At 28.0% G+C, this 10999-nt stretch overlaps 1 pseudogene; it reads right to left on the bottom strand.

Moving 5' to 3' along the window:
* Positions 1–3436: 3436 nt before the first annotated feature.
* Positions 3437–6670, bottom strand: LOC111302397 (G-type lectin S-receptor-like serine/threonine-protein kinase LECRK3; annotated as a pseudogene).
* Positions 6671–10999: the final 4329 nt, after the last annotated feature.

Here is a 10999-nt window from a genome sequence, read left to right as displayed (position 1 = left end):
TTCCATGCTCATTTTTGGGATTTTAAAACACTAAAAATCATGAAATTTTATAAAATTGAGATCTGAAAAGTTTGATGAAAATTTGAGAACGAAAAAAGTTAAATAACGAAAATACCCCTATAAGAGTATTTTAGTAATTTCACATTTTTTAGGGTACTGTTATGATTTCAAATACATAAAAAATCATGAAATATTATGAAATTAAAATTTGAAAAGTTTTATGAAAATCTAGCTCGGGAAGGTTAAATTACAAAAATATCTCTTATAGGGGATTTTGGTAATTTCATACTTTTCAAGTTACAATTGTGATTTCAAATGCACAAAAAATCATGAAATGTTATAAAATTAAAATTTGAAAGTTTCATGAAAATTTGAGCTCGAAAATGTTAAATTACAAAAATATCTTTTATAGGGGTATTTTGGTAATTTTTATATTTCTTTCAATGCAATAAAATTTTTAGTGTTTTAAAAATCACCAAATTTAATTTTAAACTACATTGACAATTAGACTTTGAACTTTAAAGATTAACCCTAGTTTATTTATTTCAACCAAGTTTTTATATAATTTTAACCAGAGTTGACTTTGGGTTTTACTCATTTCATTTATTCTATATTTTCCATACATCCACGTGCAAAAGTATCATCCATATAAATCCCATATGAAATAGTTTGACAGTAATTATATGGGTATCTTTTTTATTAGGTCTAAATATCGATACATTTTCTGGGCTTTTAAAGGGTTGTAAATGGGCCTAAGTTAATTATGCTAAAATATTTCAAACAAAATTTGGTATCTACAATATATATAGTTTAAATTTATATCTTTCTATCTTTTAAAATTAATCAAATAAATAAAAATATGTAAAAATTATTTGTTATCCAAAATTAATTTTCTAACAATTTACATATATATAATTTAAATATATATTTTTATCTTTTAAAATTAATTTTCTAATAATTTAGATATATAATTTAAATATATATCTTTTATCTTTTAAAATTAATTTTTTTATAATTTAGATATATATCTTTTTAAATTTAAAAATATCAAATTTAGTTTTATCTTAATAAATTTTAGAATAATATTTTATTATTCAAAATTTAATATCTTGATAATTTATATATTTTAAAAATAACTTATTCTTTAACATAAATTTTATTTGATATTTAGTTCTCTACCTATGTTTTGCACCTCCTCTTCTTTCTATATTACAAATAGGAAGTTACATAAGTATTTTTTTTTTGTAAGTGTTTACAATATGTCATTTATTTTTAATTTTGATTCTTTTTTTTTTCCCTTTATAGGTGCTTATGAAAGGTCATTTGTTTTTAACTTTGATTTTTTATATATATATTACAATGTGTAAGATTATAATAACATTTATTTTTATATTTTGTAGATGCTACAAGTAGATCTTTTATTTTTACCTTTAATTTTTCGCTCAATCATATAATTTTTTTTCTTTCAATTCAATCTTAATTTTTACTTTTTTACAATCATTTTAAATGTACTTATAACCAACTATGGTAATGTATTTTATTTTTTGATAAAAAATATAAATTAATTATTATGAAAAATCCACCAAACAAAATTCCATAAACACACTGTTTAGACTATATACATGCCTAAGTTTTTCAATAAGATTCAATTTTATGTTTTGGCACTACACTTGCACAATTTCTAATTTTATAGTATTTATCCTCTAAATAAAAATATTTAAAAAATATTAATTATTCAAAATTAATTTTTTAATAATTTAAATATATATAATCTAATATATATCTTTTTATCACATAAAATTAAGTTTTTAATAATTTTATGGTATTTATCAAATAAATACCATAAATTTAAAAATTATTAGTTGTCCAAACTAATTTTCTAATAATTTATATAATATGAATATATATTTTTTTATCTGTCAAAATTAATCAGATAAATAAAAATTTTTAAAATTATTAGTTATTGAAAATTAATTTTCTAATAATTTATATATAATTTAAATATATATCTTTTTATCTTCTAAAATTAATTTATTAATAATTTTATGCTATTCATCAAATAAATAAATAAATTCAAAAATTATTAGTTATCCAAAATTAATTTTCAAATAATTTAGATATATATAATCTGAATATATATATCTTTTTATCTTTTAAAATTAATTTTTAATAATTTAGATATCTATCCTTTTATATTTAAAATATCAAATTTAATTTTATCTTAATAGATTTTATAATAATCTTTTATTATTAAAAAAAATTTAATCTCTGGATAATTTATATAATATATATCTGTTAAAATAAGTCATTATTTAACATAATTTTTATTTGGTGTTGAGTTCTCCAATTTTATTTGCACCTACTTTTCTTCATGTATTACAAAGTGTAAATTATATAGATATTTTTTTTCTCTTGCAGGTATTTACTATAGGTCATTTGTCTTTAAATTTGGTTCTTTTTTTTCTTTAAATATATAGTACAAAGTTTATAGTTATAGTAACATTTATTCTTAAATTTTATAGGTATTGTATATAGGCATTTTATTTTTATTTTTTATTTGTTATTTAATCAGCTCAAATCAGCTTAGCTTTTACCCTTTTTTTTTTCAAATTTTGTAAATCTGCTTAATTATAACCCATCTATGACAATGTCTTTTATTATTATTATTATTATTATTATTATTATTATTATGATATACAAACAAATAGATAATAAAATAAACTCAATAAATTTGTTTTAGTATCAAGGTGGGTAGGTCACTTGCTATTTGTTAGAGCATAGATTAAATTTACTAAAAAAAAAAAGATTTTCAATAATGATAGAATTAAAACAATGCTAAAAATAACTAAGATATTCAACTTTTTAATTTCAATTTTCTCTCTTAGGTTAGAGTTAGAGTTGTTATTTTATTCTTAGAATTTTGATATTATCATTCCGCTTTTGCAATATGAGTTAAGTTATAAATTAGGTGATCTATACGATTTTATACTATTCTTTTTATTGTATTACATTTTTTTGTGTATAATTAAATTTTTACCTTATCACAGTAAATTTTCTCTGTTTGTTTCTAAATTTTGCTAAATATAAATATATATATAATATATTATTGTAGATAAAAATTATGTAAAGTGAAGACATGTTATCTTTTTAAAAAACTGTGCAAAGTAAAGACAAGTTTTTTTTTTTAACTTTTTATTTTATTTTATTTTTTTATGACAAATTAATTGAATATATATAAATTTTCTGTGTTATAAATTTTAAAAATTTCAGTATAATTTTAAAAAATATTAATTTATGTATATTAAATAAATAAAATTATTTCATAAGTTATAAATACAAATAGATAGATCAATGTGAACGGGTCATATTTATTGATATTTCTTTTTTGCACAATCATATTTATTGATATCGGTAGGCAGATGGCATCATGGAAGAAAGTTACCGAGACAATTATTGCAGGGTAGTCTTTGCTTGGTGTTTGGATAGAAATGAAAGGATAGCAATGCTGCAAGCTAGCTCAAGTTCCCAGCAGGAAAATGAGATCAATCACATCAGATAAAGCCTACACCACATAAAAATGAAGATTTTATTTTGGTTTCTTATGCTATAGGCTTGTTCCTCATTACACTGCTAATCTCAGGTTTCACGACAGCAGGGTATTGTATAGAGGAAAGTGTTAATGTAGCTGGACTATACTAGTTTATAAAAAGTTATTGCTATAGAATTCTGGTACTTCAATACTTAAAGCTCCCTTTGATAGAAGCGAAAACCTAAATGAACAACTTATTTTAATTAAAAGTTAAAAAAAAAAAAAAAACAAACTTGGGTACAATTTAGACATGAAAGAAAATTGAGGATGCTTCAGATCACTTCAAAAGCAGAGTTTCAAGCATTAATAGCATATGGACATGGACATGGACATGGTGGAATGGGCACTTCTAAAACTCCTTCAAGCATCTGTGTGACCATTCTCATGGTAGGTCTCAGGGACGGATCCTCTTGAATACACCACATGGCAACTTGCACAAACCTCTCTACTTTTCCTCTGTCATTCAAGGCATCAGTGTCATTTTCAACCAGTGCATCCAATGTGCCTTCGCAGTAGCAGTCATAAGCCCAGTCAGTTAAAATTGCTCTCTCTTCTACACTGCTCTCCATATCTACGCTTCTTCGGCAACACGTGAGTTCTAGCAGCAGCAATCCAAAGCTATAGACATCAACCTTCACAGTTATTGGCAGGTTCCTAAACCATTCTGGTGCCACGAATCCTTTTGTTCCTCGAATAGCAGTATTGGTGTGGCTCTGATTCGACAACAAAAGCTTTGCCAATTCAAAGTCAGAAATCTTTGCATTGTAATGCTCATCTAGCAGAATGTTCTGAAGCTTTATATCACAGTGAATAATGTGTGCTGCATTCTTCATGTAAATAGAGGAGTCCTCTTGCAATCCCGAAAGCAATTTGAGTTCTTTGGCTCCAACTGGGTCTTGGGTCACCGAAGAGGAAGCTTGCTACAGTTCCATTGCTCAAATATTCATAAACGAGTAACCTATTATCTCCTTCATCACAGAATCCAAGCAGTCGTACTAGGTTCTTGTGATGGGTTTGACCGATTACATTCACTACAGCCTTGAATTCCTTGTCAGAATCACGTATCGGTGTGTTCAATCTTTTCACAGCAACCTGAATGACAGAATTCCTATGTAGTGCCCCTTTGTAAACACTGCCAAAAGCTTCCCTTCCTATTTCTTCTTTGAACTCGTTTGTAGCATACACAAGCTCTTTGTAAGTAAAAGAACGCAAATTTGTTTCCATGACACCTTTATTCTGGGGTAATGTTTTGAGTTTCTTTTGGTAGATGAAGTTAAATCCCAGACAAATTGCAGCAACCAAAATGCAATTGAAGAACACAGAGCTACCTAGAAGTACTGATAATGCAAGGATCAAAGTTTCCTGGTTCGTCTTCTTCTTCATTCCTGGATTTGGAAAATAAGGACCATCGGGAGGTGAAACAACTTTCCTAATTTTGAGAAGAGCCTTTCCCCCATTAAGACCGGGATCAACTCTTCCATTTGACAGTGGTAGCTTCTTCTTCCAACACTTATCACCTAGTCTAAAAATGGCAACAGCGCATATACAATCATGCAAGCAAGATTCTCTGCACTTGTCTTCAGTGAAAGGCTCCAAGAGTGCATAATCAGCTAGTGGCCAGTCAACATTAGTAAGCAATTCAAACTCATACAAGTCTTCCATAGGAGCTGGCTCTTTTTCACAGCTCTGAGTGAAGTTAGGCTTGCAACTGCCATAGTTGTCATTTGGATCGACTAATGTATATCCCACTGGACATCCGTAAATTGGCCTTCTCTCGGCGTTGAGATTGCAGATACTGTTGAAACCACATGCACCGCTACCTGAATTGACCAAACTTGCTGTGCAAATATTATCTGGTTCAGACCAAACGGTAGTCCAACTTGAATTCCCAGTGGAAGTCTTAGGGTGAGAGTACAGTGTGAAAATTCCATCGAAATCGAAGGTTGCTCTGTAATAAACGTCTTTAGCTGAGCCTGTTATTCTCGGGGTTAGAAGGTATCTTTCTTCATTCTCTCTCAAAACAAACAAGTAGCCTGACTCATTGAAGACCAGTTGGAAACCAGGACTGGATGAATTTGAATCCCCAGCAGTGCCACTTTCGTAATAAGGCTCGTTAGCATGGTCACTGGGCAAGTTTATGGTAGTAAGAACAAGATTGCCATCTGACTGCAAAACCAGCCGGAACCTCCCCTTGGCAAAGTTGGTCTCTGATTGGCGAGAAGAAAGGGCTACTCCCTTATCCAGTTTCTGCGTTGGCAAAACAGTATCAGCTGGATTTTTGAAGCTCTCCCAAAGTATAGAATTACTTCCTAAAAGCATCAAATTTCCTTTATCATCCAAAACACCGCTATTAACAACCCCATTCCAGGTCTCAGTTTTCCATAGCTCTTCACCTTGAGGGCTATTAAGTACAAACCCTCTGTCAGCTGTCAGCTGTAATCTTGATCCCCTTGGCGCAGGGCTGTCTCCATTTGCATACCAAACTAGAGTTTTGTCCGGTATCTTATTATACCAGATAGCAAGCAAGAAGAGATTTTTGTTGCTGTTGAGTTGATAAAACCAAAGGCAAAATCTCCTGAAGGAGAAATCCATGTAGAGGAGTTTTCAGCAGCAGAGATAGAAGCACCTACCGTTACATTACCAACAGTTTGAGCGTCGGAAGAAGCAGGTAGCAGAAATAGAAAGGAAAAGAGAGGAAAGAAAGCCAAAGCCATTGCAGGAATCAAGGGGTTGGATATTCATAAAATGACTGATAAAGGAGCTTATAACTAAACAAGTTTTTTAGATTTTTTTTTTGGTTGCTATACAAGTTTTTTAGATTTTTAAGTCAAGAGAAAGTCTTCCCTTCTGTCATACACTTGCAGAAAGGGGAAAGGCTGGTAAAAAGCCCCTCAACATTTTTGCTTCCTTTATGTGTTTAACCTTCCATTGAAGTGGTGCATTGACCACTTGCTAAATTTACAGTTCAACTATAGGAGCCATGGGACAAAAAAGCAAAAAAATCCACAATAAAAAGACAGTAATAATGAAGCCGAAGTTTTAACCCTCAAAAATTTTGGCAATTTCAGTACTCATATAGTATTAGTTTAACTTAATTGAATTGACTGAGTTGAAAGAGCTATGCTTCAAAAATAATTGAATAACTTTAAGAATTTTGCTAATTAGTTAGGAAAAAAGGATAGATTCTGCATTTCGATTACATGAAAAATTATTTTGGTTGAAAGCAAAACCAATAATATTTCTAATAACAAGCAAAGCATCCCAACCATAGGCTGGATTCTATCAAATTTCAAATATCAGTCTAAGATTTCATCAATAATTTGTTACATAGCAAAACCTTTGTCAAATTAGGTAATATATGTTGATAATTAGATGAGTTAGTATTTGATATATTGTTAGTATAATTTTTTAATTTTACAAGTGAGATTAAAAAATTAACATATATTTTATAATTTTTAATTAATTTTTTTAAAACATAGTTTAACAACTATATATTACTTTACTAATTTCATTTACAGAATTTAAAAATTCTTTTTGACAATAAATAAAATAGTTTCTCTAGTGGGATTAGCTCTGATTAGTATAATCAAAACTATAACTCGACCAAGTCTTTCAAAATTTAATTCAGCATTTATCAATGTTCTAACATAAGTGGGCCAACATTTGTTTTATAGATTTAAGTCTCATTCAATCAAAGAAGTTTTTGTTTCAATAAGAACATAAAATCTTCCATGAGAGAGACGCGGAAAAGGAAGTTTACGTGTACAATGAAAATGAAAATGGGTGGTTGAAAAGGTGGACCAGGCTTTTTAAAAATGTTATCGGAGGAAACAGCCAGTCAAAACCAAACAATAATTAAGCTAAGGTCTAATATGTTGACCGCATACGATTGCGTTAAGTTCGGTTTTAGAAAACAATTTCAGTTTACTTAGAGTTTACGATTTTTGAAAAATCAAATTCAAACATTTCTCGAATCGAACCAAATTAAAAATTTTTAGTTAATATATATACTTATATCCAATAATAAATACATATATTTATTTTATAAAAAATAATATAAAAATAAATAAATTATAATTTAACTCGATTTAAATTTAAAAACTTTTTAAAGATAAAATTATCATTCTATTTATTACATTGTTCATTCTGCTGCACGTTAAGAGTGGAATAGGACGTATGCTAAAATAATAAGTTTCATGATATGGAAGTTCGATCATTAGAATTATAATCGTCATTATTATTTTTTAAAATATAATTGATTATCTAATTTAATATATTCTATTTAAAAAACCTTAAACTTAATTTAAGTCCTTTAAAAGAAATAGGTTTTAGTCTATAAAATAAATTTATATTTGGAAGTATGATTATATATGAGACATATGTTGACATCCTTTAACATACATACAAAAAATATGTAAATATTTAATTTTTCCAAAATATTTAATTTTTTCTTTTTGGATTTGTTTCCATAATTGTACCTCAATTATTAATTTTTTAAACTCATTAACAGTCTATTTTTAAATACTAAAAAATAAGACATTTTGTATAGGCCTAAATAAACACCTAAACTATCCAAAAAAAAAAAAAAAAGAAGCTTGAAATAAATGTCTCATTTTAAAGCCCAAATAAAGCCTAATGTAAGCCATTTAAAATAACCCAAAATATAACTTAATTAAAAACTCAATATGACCCCAATAGGTAAAACCCATAACCAAAATAAAGCCAAAAAATAATAATAAAGCCTAAAAAAATCATGAGAGCCCAAATAAATGAAAAAAGTCCAAAATTAGCTTAAAAAAAAAATCCAAGTTGGCCATAAATCATGGCCAAGGCTCTAAAGTGTGGGCTTCTTCTTTAAGCCTAAGACATGGCAAATAATGGGGCCATTAGGTTAGCCTTGCTTGGAGGTAAAAATCATTTAGAAAAAAAAAAAAACTTATGAAAAAAGGGCATGATGTGTGAATGTAAAGAATGATGGAAAAAAAAAATGGCATAGATGCATAGCATTGCATGGGGTATGAATATGTGAAAAAAGAAAGAAAACTACACTGAGGCCATTATATGAAAAAGGAAAGAATGGCTTGAATCGTGGCTTGGGATTGTGGCATGAAAAAAAAATTGAAATTGAACAGGAAAAAAAGGATAAGATGTGGAAGGTATAAGGAGATGAAGAAAACGTAACTAAAAAAGGTGAGAAACTAAGAAAAAGTGAAAGAGAGGAAAAAGCAAGCGACAAAACAAAATAAAAAAACGAAGCTTGCAGGCAACATAGAAAGAAATGAAAAAAGAAAAGAAAAAATGAGGCAACATAAGGTATAAGGAGATGAAAGGAGCGCCAGCCAAATTGTAGGAACCAAAACCAAAAGAAAAAAACACTAGGCGATGAGCAAGCAACAACAAAAATGAGAGAAAAAAGAAAAATGGGTATCAATGAAGGACCGAAAAAAACTAAAAGCATTCAATAAGGAAAACTAGCAACAAACGTGAACAAAAAAAAAGTAAAAAAAAAAAGTAGCAAGAAAATTTAAACAAAGCAGAAAAGAGGAACAAAAAAAAAAAAAGGATGGAAGCAGGATGCTTGAACCAGAAGAACCGTAACAAAGAAATGAAAAAAAAAAAAAACAAAAGAAAAAAATGAAAAGACCAATAGGTAATCCTTTTTTTTTTTCTTTCTTTTTAAATGCATAGGTTGGTTTGATATATATGGTTAGAGTTTTTCTTTCTTAGGTTTATGATATGTTAGAGGTTTTGATTTTAGTTTTATTTTTCTTCTTCTGCTTATCAAAAGTCCTAAGATTGTTCCAAGTTATTATTTTTTTCTTTTTCTTTTTTTGGCTTGAAGAATGAAAGTGTATGACAAGATTTAAATAGCAATCGCGATTATATTTTCGGTTACATCACGTTTATTGCATTTTTGGATATAATCGATATCATTGTGATCATCGAGTCATGAATCTTTTTAATTTTGCACAATTTGTTATAAAATGTAATAATTATAATTATAGTTATAAAAACTCTTATTTAATGATTTTTAAAATAGTTTATGATACTATATTTTTTATTTTTTTAAAAAAAAAATTCACAATTTTAGTTAGATTATAATAAAACATTCATATTTGGTTTAGCAATAAAATTTTTGCGTGAGACAAGTTTATATTCAATATTAATTCTAGACAAATCAAGATATTAACAAAACATAATATGTTAAATACCAAGCATCTATATTTAATAAAATTAAAAATTTAATAATTTAATAATTTCAAATTCTATCAACTATAACTATTGATATATATTTCAAATTTTACCACATGATAAAATGACGAGGAGGATCAAATTTTTTATTTTTACTTTAAGAGTCAAGTTGAGTCTATCCCCATCCATGTGGCCTTTATTCTTGATGCACTTGAGGTAGAGGATATATTTGAGGATGATATATTTGTAGTGGGAGATACATTTATGGTAAATGATATATTTGAGTTACATTTATGATGGATAATAACCATATAAAGGTGGATAACTATAAAGAGGTTGAAAATTAGGTTATTTCGATAGATAGTAATGTACTTGAGTACCAGCAAATGATTGACTATACTCAAAGTTACTAAAATTTGGTCTCTTACCTAAAGATAAAAAACTTCTAAAAATATCATAGTGATGCTTCTTGGCTTTTCCTTTTGATTGAGTTGGATGTGCACTTTGACTCGCACTAGATTCAGCAGATGGATTTACTCTATATTCTACCATGTTAATGAAAAGTCCACCAGTAGCAACAAGCCCAAGTTCTCTTTTAAGTGGGTTGTAAGGTTGATTTGCAACCATATTACCATGAAAATTTCCACCATCACCATCAACATCACCATTATCTGGACTTAAACCCTCACCATCATCACTTTGACTTGGTGTTAGATTTGAACTTGAATGAGACACATTTTTTTCTTGAGATTGGCATGATTGTTTAACACTCATTTCATTATCAGAATTATTTACAGGTAACCAAGTAGAGTTTTGATCATTTAACAAAAGATTTCTTTCTCTTGCAGCCATTTTGTTAATGGATCATCATCTTCAAAAATATGATCAAGGCTAATAGGATTAAAAGTATTATTTATCTCATCAATGCTCATTCTTTTTTGATGTATCATTCTTAGCCTCATATTGTAATAGGTATATGCAAGTTTTTGAAGTTTTTCAAGCTTCAATATGTTTCTTGCTTTGGTGTGAATATAGCTAAATGTGCTCCAGTTACATTCACAATTTGTTGCAGATGCTGTTTGACTAAGTACTTTGATTGCTAGGTTTTGTAATTCAAAAACATAAGTGCCATATATCATCCACCACTCAACTGTATAAAATTATTTAAATTAAATTTGAATATTCTATTCAATTAAATAATAAAAATAAATTATAATT

This window comes from Durio zibethinus, chromosome 15 (genome assembly GCF_047325235.1).
Source record: "Durio zibethinus cultivar Kanyao isolate XHJ-2024 chromosome 15, ASM4732523v1, whole genome shotgun sequence".
Classification (NCBI taxonomy): Eukaryota; Viridiplantae; Streptophyta; class Magnoliopsida; order Malvales; family Malvaceae; genus Durio; species Durio zibethinus.
The sequence above is the reverse complement of the archived record's forward strand: the minus strand, read 5'-3'. Positions and strand labels throughout refer to the sequence as shown.